The sequence below is a fragment of the Podarcis erhardii genome (assembly GCF_964252035.2).
Source record: "Podarcis erhardii genome assembly, chromosome: 6".
NCBI lineage: Eukaryota > Metazoa > Chordata > Lepidosauria > Squamata > Lacertidae > Podarcis > Podarcis erhardii.
This window is the reverse complement of record NC_138510.1, coordinates 40,440,381-40,454,145: the sequence shown is the minus strand read 5'-3', so window position 1 is coordinate 40,454,145 and position 13,765 is coordinate 40,440,381.

The window sequence follows — 13,765 nt, the reverse complement described above, 5'->3', positions numbered from 1 at the left end:
CACATAACCAGATGTCAGTCTGAAATCAATACCAGGGAAGATTCTGGAGCAGATCATTAAGCAAACAGTCTGTGAGCAGTCTGTCATTTTTTGACAGAATTACAAGCCTGGTAGATGAAGGGAACGCAGTGGATGTAGCCTACCTTGATTTCAGCAAGGCATTTGACAAGGTGCCCCATGATATTCTTGTAAAGAAGCTGGTAAAATGCGGACTTGACTATGCTACCACTCAGTGGATTTGTAACTGGCTGACTGACTGAACCCAAAGGGTGCTCATCAATGGTTCCTCTTCATCCTGGAGAAGAGTGACTAGTGAGGTGCCACAGGGTTCTGTCTTGGGCCCGGTCTTATTCAACATCTTTATCAGTGACTTGGATGATGGACTCAAGGGCATCCTGATCAAATTTGCAGATGACACCAAACTGGGAGGGGTGGCTAACACCCCAGAGGACAGGATCACACTTCAAAACGACCTTGACAGATTAGAGAACTGGGCCAAAACAAACAAGATGAATTTTAACAGGGAGAAATGTAAAGTATTGCACTTGGGCAAAAAAAATGAGAGGCACAAATACAATATGGGTGACACCTGGCTTGAGAGCAGTACATGTGAAAAGGATCTAGGAGTCTTGGTTGACCACAAACTTGACATGAGCCAACAGTGTGACGCGGCAGCTAAAAAAGCCAATGCAATTCTGGGCTGCATCAATAGGAGTATTGCATCTAGATCAAGAGAAGTAATAGTGCCACTGTATTCTGCTCTGGTCAGACCTCACCTGGAGTACTGTGTCCAGTTCTGGGCACCACAGTTCAAGAAGGACACTGACAAACTGGAACACGTCCAGAGGAGGCAACCAAAATGGCCTGGAAACGATGTCTTATGAGGAACGGCTAAGGGAGCTGGGCATGTTTAGCCTGGAGAAGAGGAGGTTAAGGGGTGATATGTTAGCCATGTTCAAATATATAAAAGGATGTCACATAGAGGAGGGAGAAAGGTTGTTTTCTGCTGCTCCAGAGAAGCGGACACGGAGCAATGGTTCCAAACTACAAGAAAGAAGATTCCACCTAAACATTAAGAAGAACTTCCTGACAGTAAGAGCTGTTCGACAGTGGAATTTGCTGCCAAGGAGTGTGGTGGAGTCTCCTTCTTTGGAGGTCTTTAAGCAGAGGCTTGGCAACCATATGTCAGGAGTGCTCTGATGGTGTTTCCTGCTTGGCAGGGGGTTGGACTCGATGGCCCTTGTGGTCTCTTCCAACTCTATGATTCTATGATTCTATGATTCTATAAGGTTTGAACATATTGATGGTATCAGATATCACACCATTCACTCTAGCTATACAACCCAGGCCTTCAGGAACAAGGAGGTTTTTGGGGTGTGGGTGGGTGTTATCATGAGTGCTTATAAGCCTTTCATGGTAAAAACTTCCAGAGGGGACAACTATCATAGGAAATTGTCCAAGGGTCCAATTGTCCAAGGGCCCAATTGTCATAGCACCTTCAAGACTAAATCCCATATAAGAGATAGGCTGCAGTCCTAATCCCATATAACCTATTTATGAGAAGACACCGTTAGAAGTGTATCCTATCACATTTATTGTGGCTTACTGCTTTCATGAACTAGAGCCCACTTCCTTATATAATGCTTCATGCATCAGAAGTAAGGGATTCCAGTCCACAAAAGCTTGTGCCATAATTTAAGTGTGTTAGCATTGAATGTGCTGCAGGACTCGTTGTTTTTTGCTCACATCAACATCCAAGAGAGCTACTTTGGTATATACAAGGGAAAAAGTGAAAAATAAGATGCCCGTCCTGGGCCCATTGTTGTTCAACATCTTTATAAATGATGTGGACAAAGGAATTGAAGGGGTGTTCATCAAATTAGCAGTTGACACCAAACTTGTAGGGGGAGCAAAAGCCACAGAAGACAGAATTGGGATTCAAAATGACCTTAGCAGATTGGAGAGCTGAGCCCCAACTAACAAAATGAATTTCAATAGGGACCAACATAAGGTGCTACACTTAGGCAGGAATAACCAGCTGTACAAATATAGGATGGGGAACACCTGGCTTGTCAGTAGTACATGTGAAAAGGATCTATGGGTCTTAGTAGACTACAAATTTAACCTGATTCAACAGTGTGACACAGCAGCAAAAAAACAACCCCCCCAAAAAAAGAAAAACTAATGCTGTTTTAGGCTGCATGAACAGAAGGATAGTGTCCAGTTCAAGGGAAGTGATAGTTCTGCTCTATTCTGACTTGGTCAGACCGCACCTGGATTATTGTGTCCAATTCCAGGTGTCACAATGTAAGAGGGATATGTAAAGCTAGAACATGTTCAGAGGGGGGCTACCATGAGGGTCAAGGGTCTGGAAACCTTAAGGGGAACGATTGAGGGAGTTGAGTTTGCTTAGCCTGGAAAAGAGACATGATAGTCATCTTCAAATATCTAAAGGGCTGCCACACAAAGATGGAACAAGCTTGTTTTCTCCTGCTCTGGAGGGTAGGATTTGAACCAACGGATTCAAGTTACAAGAAAGGAGATTCCAACTAACTTTCTGACAGTAAGACTGTTTGATAGTGGAACGGTCTCCCTTGGGAGGTTGCAGACTCTCCTTCCTTGAAGGTTTTAAAGCAGAGGTTCGATGGCCACTTGTGATGGATGCTTTAGTTGAGATCCATACATTGCAGAAGGTTGGACTAGATGACCCTCAGGATCCCCTCCAAACTCTACAATTCCATGATTCTTTGATTCTGAGGGGGTTTTACCCAGTGGGAATGTTGAGCTGACCCTCATGCTATGCTAGAAATTGCTTTTCAAACTTTCCTCAGTTACAAAAATTAATTTTGAATAGTTCTTTGAATACAAACAGCTGTCTTTAACCAGAAATGCCAGTACTGAAGCCTTCCTAGAAACCATATCTGAGCAGTCAAGGGACAGAATGCAAAGACTACTTTATTGGGTTTTTTAAATAGCATTACACACTATGCCAATCTCTAAGTTGTGTGAGATTCCAGTGGTACCAGGCATGCTTATCAGAGCCTGTGTTTCCTTTTGGACAATGAGGCACAGCAGAGACTGTGGTGTCTTTATAATATATGGTTTATTTACACATATATACCACCTGAGTCTAGATCAGTGTTTCCCCAAATTGGGTCTCCAGCTGTCTTTGGTCCACAACTCCCATCATGCCTAGCTAGCTAGTCAGGGATGGTGGGAATTGTAGTCAAAAAACAGTTGGAGACCCAAGTTTGGGAAACACTGGTCTAGATGGATTGGTTCTGCAGCATCACTTCCTGTCCTTCTCATGACTGCAGCCTTGCAGCCCAGCAGCAAATCAGTCTTGTCACTCTAACCCCTAACTTCCTCCTGCCAGCTTGCAGCACACTGTTGCCTCAGCTTTCATTGTCTCTGCCTTTTCTAACTCAGGAAGAGGCCCCATCCTTTTGATGTGCTAATGGCTCATTATTCCCAGGCCATTACCTCAAAGGAATTTAGTCTGACTCCATTACCTTTCAACTAGGATTAAGAGGTACCCAATATACAATTTAAGAAGTCTGTCCAGAATAATTAGCTTTCACATCTGCTAATTAAATGACTAGAAGTATCTGGTACACAGGTTAAAAACATGCATAGATCTATCTTAAACACACATAAACACACATCTTAAACACACATAAATTCTAACCTTGACCAAACCCAGGCATGTAGCACTCACAAACAATATACTGTGCTGCTGAAAGTGAGAATTCAAATCATGAAGGGTTTTCACAAATATTTTGGCCCCTGATGGTACTGCACTTACACTGAAATTAGAAATGGTTGAACATTCAGCGCAGTCCCAATTCACGCATGACAGTGTAAGTTCCTGGTGTATTCAAGGTGTAGCTAGTTGGATGGAAGAGAGAAAACTCTTCAGCTTTAACAGAAATGTCACCATGGCTGGCATCCTTGTTATCCTTAAATTGAGAATCAACCATGTGCTGCAGTGACCTATGGCAGATGATAAGCATCTCCCAAATGGAATAGACCTATTTATTCCTGAATTTCACAAAGGTACAGCTGTTTTGAGTAATGGCTCTCTCATGTCCCAGGATATGCAGTAGTGACAGGTGTCTATTTGGGCTGGTGGGGCCCTGGGTAGGGCAGCTAGTGAAAAGTAGAGCCCAAGGGGTGTCAAAAAATTGCTAAAATTTTAATAGCCAAAATTGCAGAAGCACATTTTTGATAGGCTATTAAGAAAGACACACTGTATGTAGTAGCCCGGCAGAAAAAAACACACATTTCAGAGCAACCAATGGCATAAATAGTGAGCCAGAATGAAGAAGCCATCAGATTTTGTTTGCATTTAAATGAGAAACCACCTAATTCATACTTTTCAAACCAATATGCAAACCAGAATGCAGCTATCATTAAAAATTCACAGTTCTCTGAATTTTGTGATGAAATTCTCTGACCAAATGCATATACTGGGGGGAAATGTGCATATAAATACATATTAGTGAAAATAGCACTAAACATCTTTCTAGTAGAGAAAAGGCACTTACAAAAATGTGTGTATTATTTATAACCAACACAAAAATGTGTTTATGAGGAGAATTGCAATCTAGAGTTTTGATGAATTTTCTTGAGGATTCCATGCCCCCCATGAAAATTGTAAACGTGAAGAATGGAATTTGACTGGGGAATGTGAACATGAGAGAAAGCACGATTGTCAGATTTATCTATCCTTAGTAGTACGTCAATGGGACTTACTCTCAGACAGGTGAAACCTGGCAAAACACCTTGTTTGCTGACTAAATTCATATGTGTACAGACTTGCAGCCGACTGACAAGAAGAGATGGAGGACTTGTCCTCGTCTGAGTATTATCATTATCATTATCATTATTTATGAAATCTGTATACCACTCTTAATCCAAAGATCACAGTGTGGTTCACAAAATAAAAATACAAACTGAGAACACAAAATACATAATAAAACAAAAATGAACCAATAAGTCTCCTCCCACAAATACATTTAAAAAAACCACCAAATGTTAATCAGCCCATGAGAGGTAATGTTAACCAAAACTTTATTCAAAAATGGGACATGTTCAAGAACTACTTAAAGAAATATAGCAGTGGGGTGGCTTCTTGGACAGCATTTGAATGATTTTTGTATATATGAATGAAAAGGTTCTAAAAATTACTAGGAAACTTCAAGATAGTATAATTAGTATAATGTTAAGTTTTGTACGACAGGAAAATAGAAAGGTAAAGGCATTGCGGGGGTGGGATCTCTTACGTGTATATATGTATGGTGAATTGTATTGTATTTTGAATTGACATTGTTTTGTAATCTTTTTTTCAAAAGACCATATATAATCATGTTATGATATTAAGTAAATTCAATAAAGAAAAGCAATAAATAAAGAAAAATTAATCAGCCCAAGGCCTGGTTATAGAGATACATTTTCATCTGAAACCTAAAGGTATGTAATGAAGGTGCCAGGTGAGCCTCCCTGGGGAGAACATTCCACAAGTAGGGAGCCACCACATGCAGTGGAAGTTCCCAATTCACCAAGAGTTTTAGACCCCTTGGCTACCCCCACCTGGTTTAGCCGGCCAGCTAAAGCCATTCCTGGGGTGTGGCTGCTGTTGCTTGTTGGCAGCTTCTAGGAGCCGCAGGTGAGAGCTCCAAAGGTGAAGAAACTACCCCAGAACACAAAAATCAAATACAGTCATTGTTACTTTTCCCCACCCCCCTGGACAACCTCAGGCTTACCACGGGAAGTCAGCTGTGTCCTGATGGTCCTGATCATGGAGATCTCACAATATATTTTTAAAAATATATATATTTATTCAGTTTCAGTATTAACATAGATACAGACTTTTATCTGAAGAAGAAAGCAAATTATAATAATAAACACACACACAACTAGCAGTGAAAGGTGTCTGGGTGTCAGTTTCTTTCAGGAAATTATCATTTTGCAGCAATCTATATTTTTAGAATGAAAAAAAGAATCTGCAGTACTCCTAGAGTAATTGATAAAGACTGGGGTCATAGATTTACATATTATATGTGCTGCCCAATGTGGAAAGGATTGGTTGCAAAACATACAATGGCAACTTGGAAATAGCAGTGGGGGGGGGACAAGTATGTCAAAGCCCATTTCTCCCTTTAAGTCTTGGGAACGCTTTGCCTGTCAAAATTGGTAATGCAAATATATTAGAAGTTGGTAAAGGCAGCACAAATCAGATTTTTTAAAAAGCAATCGGCAAACACAGAAAATGCTAGTGTGGAACAGGCTAGCAACATAAACTTCCCGATGCACTATACCATGTGAGTGATAAATACTCTAGGGGATGAAGTGTGCATGCACACGAAAGCTCATACCAATAACAAACTTAGTTGGTCTCTAAGGTGCTACTGGAAGGAATTTTTTTATTTTGTTTTGACTACGGCAGACCAACATGGCTGCCTACCTGTTACTAGATCTAGGGGAAAGAGTTAGTGTGGAAGCAAACTATTCACCCCTTGGCTACTATTTGGTTTATCAATGACTGCATTCACACCATGCATTTAAAAATCACCCTGCTTGAAAACCTGGGAACTATAGTTTGTTAATGTTGCTGGAATTGTAGCTCTGTAGTCGGAAAAACTACAGTTCCCAGCTATTTCAGGCTGGCTAAGACTGTTAAATTATAATTGATACAACATTGACTATATAGTAAGAAGTATCTTTAACAACAAACCACAAGCTCCTTATGATCCTTCTTTCACCTGATGGACAACACACATGCATGATCCACAATAGATACTGAACTAGATGTTTTGCTTTCATTTTTTTCAGCGTTAGCAGGACCCCTGAAAATATTCCTAACACATTATGACATATTCAGTATGACATATTCAGTAGTCGAGAAATTAGTTTCTTGACTTCCATTCATGTAAAGTTTACATAATTCATGTAAAGTTTACATAATTAGCAGCATATTCTTTGGTTCACATAATGGTGGATACTGGATCATTCAATGAGTGGTTTTTTAATAGCAAAAACCATTAAAAAACTGGCTGGTTTTCTAATAGAATATATTGTTGTATTTGCTATATCAGAGCTTTGGTAAAAGAAAGAAAGCCTAATTTGTACTGGTTTCAAATTTAACTGTGATTTTTTTCCAGAGCCAGTTGGACTCTTATGGTGAGAATATTGGGAGAGGGAGTATCACAGGCTGCAGAGAGCATGTTGCAAGAGCCCTTGTCTTTGATGTTTCTGGTAACTGTCCAGTTTTAATGTTCATGGGATTAAAAAATCTTCACGTTTTTCTTATTCAGGATGGAACTGTGTCAGAGAGCTTCAATGTGAATGCAAAAGCAAAGACGACTAATGGTGACTCCAAACTGGGAAGGTTTTTGTTTGGTTGCTTTCTAGCTTGTTACCGACAGGCATAGTATGCACAAACACAGAATCTGTCACTGTTTAGCACAGGAAGAAGGAACTCATGGCACCCCAAAAATACTGAAAGTGAAGGGAGTCCAAAATCGAGGGGGTTTCTTAAAGGCAAAATATTGATGGTACAAAGGCAGACAACTCCAACAAGAAAGAAAAGTGGGAGGCAGCAAAAGAAACCAAAGTGGCTGCATAAAGGAGCTGACAGATGAGCTGAGATTTAAGTAGGGCAAATAAGAAATAGAATAAAGGGGGAATCACATAGGAAGAATCAGTTGCAGGGAGAAGGTGAGGCAAGCCAAAGATCAGAATGAGCTCAGGCTTGCTAGAGTGGTTTAAAAAAAGGTTTCTTTGGCTATATTCAAAGCAAGAGGAAGAAGAACAAGCAAGTAGTAGGTCCTCTGCCTGGAGAAGATGGAGAAATGCTATTGTGTGACAGAGAGAAGGCAGAACTGCTTAACACCTACTTTGCCTCTCTCTTCACCCAAAACAAAAGCCCAACCTGGAGATAACAGAATAAATGGAGGGAGCTGCAATCCAAGATAGGGAAAGAGATGGTAAGAAAAGACCTAGCTACATTAAATGAATTCAAATCTCCAGAGCCTGATGAGCTGCACCCAAGGGTATGAAAAAAGCTGAGGATGTAGCCTCATAACTTCTGCCAATAATCTTTGAGAACTCTTGGAGAACAGGTGAGTTCCCTGCAGGCTGGAGGTGGGCAAATGTTCTCCCCATCTTCAAAAAGGGAGGGGGGAAGAAAACCCAAGTAACTACCAAGCAGTCAGCTTGACAATGATACCAGGAGAGGTCCTAGAACAGATAATTAAAGTCAGCTCCTCAGTTCCTGCTTGCTTCCCCCAGTAATTGTTTCAAAAGCTGCTGTGTTACCTTCTTGAAAGTGCCAACAGTCTGGCTCCATTCTGGTTTAAGTGGAGCCCCTCCCATTTCAAAAGGCCCAGCTTGTCCAAAACATTCTCCAGCATGCTTGGAAATCAGGTGCACAGCAGACCAAACAGCTTTGCACACGTAGCAAAGAGTAAACGGCTTACAATGTGAATGTATGTAAAAACTTGCCCTGAAAGAGAGTGCCAGCATTGTGCGTGCTGTTAGTTAAACAAGTTTCAGAGAAAGGAACAAAAAATGCATAAAGGAAATTGCACTTCAATAAGAAGTAATCATTTCCAAGATGCTTGTTGACTTCGCCATTTATTAAGAAAGGAATTAAGAGTTTTGTTTTCCTTCAACAACATTCACTTATTCCTCCTTACACGACAGGTGGGCAACTCCAGATTTTCACTTCAGGCTTCTTGAATAATAAGGTATTTGCCAGTTGCCTTGAAAAGTGGTTTTCAGAGTCTCCTCCCTGCAGGAAGAATAGGTGGGAAAAGATCTTTTCGATAACAGTCTATTGCTCCAAGATTGTGTAAGTCAAGGCCATGGTAGAGAACATATTGAACAAGGAAGTGTCAAATGTTTCCAAATAGAGAATTGCTCAATGCCCAAGATTTCATCACTGTGAGTATGCCTTAAAAAGATACAGACTACTTGCATCTCATCAACTTTGAAATTATACCTGGAAGCACCTGAGAGAGAAAGCTGCTTTGGGGGAAAATCTTGTAGGGGGAAATGATCAGTGGGGAAGAGTTATCCATTTTACCCCTTCTGCTCAAAATTGCAGCCTCCCGGGGCCTCTATTTATTAAAATACTGTTAGGGCTTTATTACATGCATTGGTGTGCAATATCTAATTTCCCCTGTGGAATGATGGTCTGGATCATTTCATATATTTTTGATAAAGTTCGTTAATATGAATAAAGTTCATTGTAAAACTTTCATGGCTCCCAACTGAGATACCTTTAGGATGTCCTGTAGCAAATGTTGTGATTCCTTTGAAATCCCAGCTCTTGAAGTTCTGTGAAAGGAGGAATCAGTTTGATAACCAGGGAAAACCTGTATGCTCATTAGGATGCTGTCCACTCCACACACACCCCAGTGCTGTGTCTACTTTAATTTGTTTCCCCCTTTTGCTGCCACTGCCAAAAATTGTGAGGGGAGGAGGCTTGGGAGGGCTAGAAAAAATTACGGGGTGAGGGTGTAGATTAGTCACTGCTGGGGGCTAGCCACTGCTGCTATGGTGTTATAGGAACTAAGTGGCTGAGTCAAAGGCTTCACGGAAAAGACAAGGTTCTTTGTTGTACATTAATATGTACAACAAGCATATAGTATGTTGTCATCATTTGGCAAAACAATGTTTACTAGGTTGCCATTTACGGGGGGAGGGGGGGGCCGCAAGACAGAAAACTCAGGAGAAGAAGGGAGGGTTCCTCCAGATGTAGGAAAGCATCTTATTTATTTAACTTGTAAACTGCTTTGATTAAAAAAACTTTCAGTGGTGTACTAAAGAGTAAAATAATAAATAAATACAATACATAAGAAACCAATTCAAAAACAGCACCAGAAACAACTGTACAGCTTCATAGTGACCAGCAGCATATATGACCATTATCACTGCTCTGAATGTACTTGGGTAACAAAAGGCATTTTGAATACACCAAAGCCTTAAAATCATTGGTGTGTGCCTTATTTCCAAATGGGGAAGGCAGTGAAGGTCCTGTGTGAGTTTCTGGAGGCGGTTGGAGGTGGTTGGTTGGATGGTGGCTAACAGATTGAGGTTGAATCCTGACAAGACAGAAGCACTATTTTGGGGGGACAGGGGGCGGGCGGGTGTGGGGGATTCCCTGGTCCTGAATGGGGTAACTGTGCCCCTGAAGGACCAGGTGCGCAGCCTGGGAGTCATTTTGGACTCACAGCTGTCCATGGAGGCGCAGGTTAATTCTGTGTCCAGGGCGGCTGTCTACCAGCTCCACCTGGTACTCAGGCTAAGACCCTACCTTCCCACGGACTGTCTCACCAGAGTGGTGCATGCTCTAGTTATCTCCCGCTTGGACTACTGCAATGCGCTTTACGTGGGGCTACCTTTGAAGGTGACCCGGAAACTGCAATTAATCCAGAATGTGGCAGCTAGACTGGTGACTGGGAGGTGGCTACAGGGACCACATAACACCGGTCCTGAGAGATCTGCATTGGCTCCCAGTACGTTTCCGAGCACAATTCAAAGTGTTGGTGCTGACCTTTAATTTTTTTAAAAATAATATTTATTAAAAGTTTAAAGATTACAGAAAGAAGAAGAAAGAAAAAAATTAAAAAATAAACAAAACAAATCAATACATTACAATACACAAAAACAAAAACAAAAAACAATACATCCAAAACAAAAATAAAAGCAAAAACAGTTGAAAACACATCCAATTTTTCCATTTCTTTGTCTTTCATTTACTTGTTTCATCGACCTCCTCACACCTCCCTTTTTTGTATTCTACTTATTAATTATTTCAGCAAATCCATTCCATCTTTCTCTGTTTTCTGTCATATAATTATCTTAATTTATTTTAAACTTATCTTACCATTAATACCATAAAACTTATTTGTACTTAACTCCTTATATCATTTCTACTAAAGCCATGTAATTTCATTCCAACATTTTTCTAACACTCATTAATTTTACAATATTTCTATAAATAACTTTTAAACTTTTTTTCCAATCTTCTTCCACTGTCTCTTCTCCCTGGTCTCGGATTCTGCCAGCCCTTTCTATCAATTCCATATGGTCCATCAACCTGGTGATCTTCTGTCCGAGGCTCTTAACTCTTTTCCATGTCCCTTCTGCGGATCTTCTTCATATTTATACATACGCTTTACTTTATCTTCTGCTGATCTTGTTCTTAATTTCCTTCCTTTGGCGCTGAGGAGTAGATCTCAGGGAAACTCCAACCTAACAATGTCTTTATTCCTTCTCGACAGGTCAGCCCATTCTCCGTAGTCAAAATTAAAGTCCAAAAGATATTTCAGGACATGTTTCAAAATCCCTCCAAAGCTGGAGGCGCCCACAACTCCGATCTCCTCCTGACCCAAATCCAAATTCCAAAAGCCAGAACATCCCTGTATAAGGGGATCTGTCCATCTTTCCTTCTCCAGTCCAAGCGAGGCTCCGATCCTCAAAATCTGACTTTCTCTAAATTCAGTCATAGAAGGCAACAACTTATATTCATCAAATTGCTTCTGTAAGGCTGGGGTTCTCTCCACTTGTATTACTTGAGGTTCAACAACAACTTCCTCCCTCGCCTTCTCCACAACTTGCCATGTCGTAGTTTCTGTATAGATGTTCACTTTTTGTCCCAAGTCAGTCACTTTTTGTCCCAGATTATCAATTTTAATAATCATAACATCTGTCTTCTTATGAAGCTGATCGAATAAAGCACTTATCTTACAAAATGCAGTCACTAAGGCTTCTTCTGTCGACATTCTTACCCATTCAAGGTTCTCACGGTCTTTTATCTCTGCAGCTGGGAAATTCCCTAGATCCACTCCTGTAACAGTTTCAAAGACTCCCTCTAGAGGAAACAATTTCTATTTGTATCAATCCTTTTCAACACAGATCCAGCAACAAAATTAGTTTCAATTTTCAGTTACTTTTGTTCCTTTTTGAGCGCAGAAGGAAACAATGGAAACAATATATTTCTCTTGTTTAGCTATCTGTCCACATAGGTTTTATTCACAGTCAATGAACTTTCCCAAAACGTCAATTTTATTGGCAGCCCGTTTCCAGGTTCAAAACGGTGATAATTTATCTTTCTTCGCTCTCTCTCCTGCAGGCTTAGACGATCTAAAATTTCCCCCCCTTCCCCTGCTTCCAAGGGGGGTTGGAAATTTAGCCAATGGAAATTTAATTCTTTACAGAAGACTTTCCAAGACTTTAGCTTGCAACCTCTTTGCTTTAGTCTATTTACAAAAAGGGGAGGCGGACTTCCTGTTTAAAACCTCCCCCGTTCGATGCCAAATTAAGACGTTTAAAAATCCAATTTTCCATTCTACTCGCGGGTAGTTGTTTCAAGATCAAATTGTCCACAGGAAAAAGTCAGCGCTCTCTGGCAACAGCAATGCGGCTTTGCTCCATGAAAAAAGCAGTCAATTCAAAGCACCGCGCCACTCACCCCACGTCGCTCCGGATCCCCGAAACCGGGTTTTCCCACGAGTAGCGGAGGCGCAAAAGGTGCCAGCCGAATCCCACGTCCACAGGCTTCTCCCACCTGTGGTTTTTAGTGGGTCTCTGCCTTCGCCGTGGCGGCCAGACCCTAAACTCCACGGAGCAAGTTCCTCCCGATCAGAGGAATTCAGCCATTGCCGGAGGCGCTAACCCGGAAGTCCTTGGTGGTGCTGACCTTTAAAGCCCTAAACGGCCTCGGTCCTGTATACCTGAAGGAGCGTCTCCACCCCCATCATCCAGCGCCGAAGGCCTTCTGACGGTTCCCTCATTGTGAGAAGTGAGGTTACAGGGAACCAGACAGAGGGCCTTCTCGGTAGTGGCACCCTGTGGAACACCCTCCCTTCAGATGTGAAGGAAATAAGCAGCTATCCTATCTTTAAAAGACATCTGAAGGCAGCCCTGTTCAGGGAAGTTTTTAATATTTAATATTTTAATATTTAATGCTGTACTGTTTTTAACACTTGATTGGGAGCCACCCAGAGTGGCTGGGAAAACTCAGCTAGATGGGCAGGGTATAAATAATAAATTATTATCATTCCACGTGGCAAGTTCTGCCATATTAAAGGCCCTACTCCAAGAGGGATTTCATGAGAATGCAGCACAACTAGAACTTCTGAGAATGCAGCACAACTTTATCTTCTGCTAGAACTTCATGAGAATGCAGCACAACTGCCCATGTCAGCGACAGGGCATGTTTTTAAGGAAGAAAATGCTCTCTTTAGTAACCTTGTCCCAATTTTAGGGCCTTGTGTGAATCTAAGTTTGGTCTCATTGAGGGGCAGTATTTCAATATGAGTAGGAAAATGAGAGTACCCCTAAACATTTTTGTAGAAAAAAGCACTGTATATACTAATAACCAGGCCTTTTTTCCCAGCCAGAAATGGCTGGAACTCAATTCTGGCACCTCTCAGATGGGTTCCATTGCCATTATAAGAGAACAAGGGTGAGTTCTAGTACCTCTTTTTTCTAGAAAAAATAGCACTACTAATAACAAAATTTTAAACCTGGCTCAGTGGTATATCAGTAGCCAATGCATGTCCTTTAACAGAGATGTTACATGGTGGCAATAGGTTGCTTTGCTCAAAAACATACATTCTGCACCAGCTGTAGCTTACAGAGCAGCTTTTAAAGGATGTCCCACACAGAGCATTGCTGTAATCAATTTCAAGGGCTCAAGTGGCTAGCAACTGTGGCCAGGTTAACCATGTCCTGGAACAGTTGAAGCTGACAT